Source organism: Anser brachyrhynchus, assembly GCF_964034855.1.
Source record: "Anser brachyrhynchus genome assembly, chromosome: 1".
In the NCBI taxonomy this organism is placed as follows: Eukaryota; Metazoa; Chordata; class Aves; order Anseriformes; family Anatidae; genus Anser; species Anser brachyrhynchus.
In genome coordinates this window covers 103,176,446-103,181,645 of record NC_137694.1, presented here as the reverse complement: position 1 = coordinate 103,181,645, position 5,200 = coordinate 103,176,446, and the positions used below count along the sequence as shown (strand labels likewise).

Sequence of the window (5,200 nt, the reverse complement as noted above, 5' to 3'; positions counted from 1 at the left end):
CTCCCATCGCTCCGCTCCGCTCCGTCCCTTGGCCACCTCCCATTTCCGAAGAGCCCAGAACCAGCCCCCCCCCCCCCCAACCTTCCTCCGCTCTGTCACCCCCCCGAAGCCCGTCCCCGCCTCCCCGCCGCCCACAGCGCGGACCGGGAGACCGAGCGGGGAGCGGCCACCCCGGGGCGGGGTGGTGGGGGGGGGGGGGGGGCAGCAGAAACCCGGCGGAGGGGCCGGGGAGCGGGGCGGGGGGGGGAAGCAGCACGGGCAGCCCCGGGCGGGGCGAGGCAGGGCGAGGCGGGGCGGCCGCCATCAGCATGCAGCGCGGGCCGGCGCTGGCTCGGCGCGGCCCCCCGCCCGGCGGCCTCCCATCCCCCGCCGGTTACCAGGCAACGGCACAAAGGGAGAGCCTCGTGTGGAGGCCGCGAGAGGCACCGGCGCCCCGCCACAGGGGAGGCCGCCGCCGCGCGGCCCCGCGCGTCCTTCTCTCTTTTTTTTGTTTGTTTGTTTGTTTTCTCCCTCCCCCCCCCCTTTTTTTTTTTTTAATCCTTTAATAAAGCGAGGTGCGGTGTGGCGCTGAGGCAGCGGGCACGCGTGGGCCCCGCGGGAGCTCGGCGGCCCGCTGAGGGGCTTCACCGGCTGGTGCTGCTGCAGAAACGTGCCTTTTAGGACCCGAAGGAGCACTGCGATAGTTGCTGCCACAAAGGGCTTAAATTCGCCCAGAATGCTAACAATCTGAGAAATTCTCCCCCCCCCCGCCCCCAACCCTTCCCGTGCGTGGGCTCCTCGCTGTGTCAGGAAAATGGGCTGGCAGCCGCCGCCGCCGCTCTCCGTTGTTCGCAAAGTTCAGGCTGGCTCCAGATGCGTATGGCCATGTTGGGAAAGTTGTGGTCAGATGGGGACGGGAACTGGGGAACGGGGAGCTGGTTCGGTTCGTTACCTGGCTAGTCAGCGGAGGAGCCAACCCAAGCGCGGACTTTGGGTGAGCACACGCCAGGCAGAAGAAGCTAGGAGCGACCAAACGCTGCCCTTACCGACCGCTGTAGGTTTGGGAAGTAAGGCTGGCTGTATAAGCAAAAACCAAGATACAGGCATGTGCATCCGCACGCTGGAACGAGAGGGACTTTGCGTGCATGTGGGCAAGTCCTCTTACTGCGTTCTGGTAGCCTTCAAATACGTAGTCACAAAATATTTCCTCAGCAGGGCCTCCTGTCTCTCTCAGCAAACAGGCTGGATGGTGCTCTCTTGACGGGCGTTTATTTAATACTTCTTATTGTCCATTATATGCCTCCGAGCATTATTTACTGTACAGCATCCAAACTCGGCACTGAATACAGATGTAATAATCTCCCCGTGGGTTTTTCTGTAGTGCTAATCGCCGCTGCACCCAAGCATTTTAAAAACATCCATAACAATGTCCCCGCAACATCTTTGCAAGCTAATGGCTCCCTATGCTTTTGTTCCACACCCTCTTCCCAGCAGTACTGTACCACTGCAGGGTATTCTTACTTATCCTGGACACAGCACTACTCTTGGTGCCTCTTGCTCCAGCACCAGCTCCACTGGCACACAGCACTCCGTTGCACAATATAAACATGCCTCCTGTCTCCAGGTGTCGTTCATTTTTTCATCCGTGCTTCTCCTCATCCTACCTCTTTGTCTTGACCCTTGCTGAGAGCCTCCACCCTGCCAGCAGTGATCCTGGGATGCTTTTCTTCACCGCTACTTTCTGTTTTCCCTACATGGTACAGAGCATTGAAAAAGCTATGGCTAACATTTGAAAAAAAAAAATAAAAATTTTGAGTCACCAGTCTGAAACATTTCAGAATACTGAGTATTTCACAAAGGTGTTACACTGACAAGAATACACTTTCGATCCCAAGCACAGGTGTAAGCATTAACTACTCTAAGAAGTGTCTCACCAAGGAGAGCTCTGGAAGATTAGAAATAATATTATTATTGCTGTTGAGGTAGTCACATCTGCAATTGTCACTGCTGTTTCAAACTGTCACCTTAGGAGCTCAACAGCCTTGCATCCCAAGCTGATAATGAGTGTGATCCTTAGAGGCCAAAGTGATGATTCAAGAAGGGAGGAAGATCTTGTCAAAACCCCTGCTTTGTGGACAGTAAACACAAATATCCAAATCACTAAGGTAGCCTGTTGTCACCTGGGGAAAAGCTGCCGTGAAAGCTACAAAATGGGACAAACAATGGCTGTTACTGCTTCAGCATCTCCACATTCGATCTAAATAATCTTCTTGTATCAGTAGCAGCAGGCTGCCTGGTGACCCCAAGTTTATTTAAACACAAAGCCAAGTCCCAGAAAGTATTCACATCATCATCTTCCGTAACTGAGTCAGTGCCTGAGATCAAAATTTTAGCTTAAACAAATTTAATTATCAAAATTTTAGTGTCCTTATTTACTTCAGGGGACAGGCAGACACCCCAGGACCTCATGAAAATTGTAGTAGGTTTAGCGCTGTTTCCAGAAGTTGCTGAAAGGTGGCCTGTCTCCTGTGATGCCTGCAGTCTTGGTTTATGAAATGACGTCAGAGACATGATTCAAAAAAGAAACAGGACCGAGGGCAGGGTAACAATTTGCATTTTGTGTAATCCTGACTTCTGAGGACTTAATTGTGGACAAAAAGCAGCACCTCCATTAATAAGGCTGAGTTTTTCAGCCAAAGGAACAAAAAACAGCAAGTGAGAGGATTGCTATGGGTGCTGTCGGTTCCCAACGGCAAAAAACTATTTCCCCTTCTCAGCTCAGAAACCCTCACAAGCTGATGTAACACTACACGCTACTCTGATTCAGAGGGGTTAGTGCAAGCGGGAAACGGACAAGTGAAACATGCGTCCTTGTGCGGAGAGACCGAGGTGCCTGGCTGGGGAACACGGGAAATAAGATGAATTGAAATGCACAGATGGAAGACCTTGGACAAATCAAGAGCATTATTAGCTGTATGAGGAAGGATACCTGACTTAGGGAGTCTGTGAGCCAGCTAGGAGGCTCAGCAAGCGGGCATCAAGGTTGCTTGGGTGGAGCTGGTCCTCCATTGGGGTGGGCAGGCAGGCCATGCAGCATCCGCGGGGCTCTTCAGCTGCATTCTTCCACTGTTTTCTGAATCTGATACCGTGGGACAAATGGTAATCTGAGGAACGAGAGGCACTGGCTGCGGTGTATCCTTCTTACAGAAATATAGACGAGGGAGATGCTAATAAACTGGATGGAGTCCAATGAGGTGGTTAAGGTGCTGCAGCCTGTGGCATGAAAGGGGAAGCTGAAGGAGCTGATTCTGTTTGTCTGGAGAAAAGAAAGGTTAAGGGGGAACTAATATCTCTCTTCAGTTCTTTGTTTTTTTGGGGGGGGGAAGTGGGACTGAGGAGGTTATAGCAAAGTCAGAGCCAAGATCTTCTGATAGATGGACAATGAAATGATTTCAAAATTTGCAGGGAGGAAAATTCTAACTAGGTAAAGGACAAACCTCCTCCCTGAGAGTTTCAGCATGGGCACAGGTGCCCAGAGGGGCTGGGGAATCTCCCCTTGGAGATGTTCAGGAATTGTCTGTCCAGTGTACTGAGCAGCCTGACCTACCTGGGGTCAGCCCTGCTTCACGGAGGAGCTTGGCGTGGAATGTCCAGACATCCCTTGCCATCTCAATCCTTCTGTGAAACTGTGGTTCTAAAAATATGCAGAGCCCCGTTTCCCCTTTTGGCAGTACAGACACACAGCATGTAGTAATATCCTTGATGAGAAGAATAATCAAGCAAGCCCTCTAGCCTGTGCTAGGCCTGGGGAAAGGCTTTCTGTCACACAGACCCCAGCTAGGGCCACACAAGATGGTGTCTCTTGGCTCGTTCTCTAAAGCTCATACAAATAGTACTTGTGAGCTGGTGTTTATTGGTAAATGAAACACTGAAAAGGTAATAAACTTCATTGCCTAGCATAAACAACCTCCCAGCAATGGCTGTCCCACGGTGGAGATGGCTTGGTGACTCCAAATGGAACGATGACCTGCCTCAGCTTACCATTTCATCAAGCTAATTGGGCCTGGGCTACAGCTCAGGGAGCTGTTAGTTGTGGAGCTTCACTCATCCGGCGTTCCGGCAACCTCTAGAAGTGAGGAGGTGCAGAATGGCAAGGGTGGCAACCTCACCCTTCACCCCAGTTCAGCTGTCTGAGACATATAATGCTCTGGTGAGCTCTTCTTTGCCCGGCAAAGTGAGCTTCATGATATCCTCCTGTGCAACCTGCCTGCATTTAGTCTTCCAGCGGCAGAACCAAACACTCTTCTTCATTCCTGTAAGGTGCTGAGCACATTATAGGAACTACCCAGCACCCATTTTTTTTTGAGCTCTTGTCAAATGTTTTACAGAAAAATGTCTCTGACAGCCTCCTGCATTAAAGACATTGGTTTTACAAGGTTTAATACCACTCCATCATTCTGTAGAGAGACTAAACAAATAGTGGAGAAATTCAGTTGCTCCACATCGTTAAGGCTTCCCTGTGCACCCCACAACAACCCTCATTCACTGACATTTCCCCTTCCAGCTCCTTGATGGGCACACACACCTATTTACCGCTGAAAGAGCGACTCTGCAGGCTTCAGGGGGCTAGTGTTAAATCATCCCTTTAACAGCTAAACATTGCTCCGAAAACGCCATCTAAACAGAATATGGTTTGAGAGTTAAAGGAAAACCAACCCGACAAATGTTTCCCGTAACAGATACTGCTGTATCTCCACCCCACCTCCGGATGCACGTTACAGCACAGCAGCCTGACGGAGACAGCGGCTTATACAACAGGAGTCCTCAGGTGCAGGAATAACAAAGTATTGGGGCATTTCTATTACAAAGGAACTGTAACCAAATCTCCGCCACTGAGGCAAAGGGAATGCGGTATAGATCTTATGATGTGCTGGCTGAGAATAAATATTTGTAGTGACTGAAGTAAACATACCAGTCGTATATTCTTTATAGACATTGTGCTGTCAACGACAAACTCTTTTGATTTAGGAAAGCCACCAAGGTGAGGCACTGCTACGATGCGACGCGTTCACTTCAGTGCTTTCACACGTCCTCCCTAAGGCAGGGACGTGGCAATACCTCACGGCCCGTAACTCTTCTCTAACAAATTATTTCCACAACGCCGGGGCATACACACACGGATACCCTGCTGCTACAGCGCGGCTGCGTTTGAACGGGCAAT

The 5,200-nt window shown here is 50.9% G+C and overlaps 1 protein-coding gene across 2 annotated transcripts in view; it reads left to right on the top strand.

Annotated features, from left to right (window-relative positions):
• Nucleotides 1–5,200, top strand: part of PHB2 (prohibitin 2) — a 171,761-nt gene that overhangs the window by 51,082 nt on the left and 115,479 nt on the right. The gene's annotated exons all lie outside the window — the stretch shown is intronic.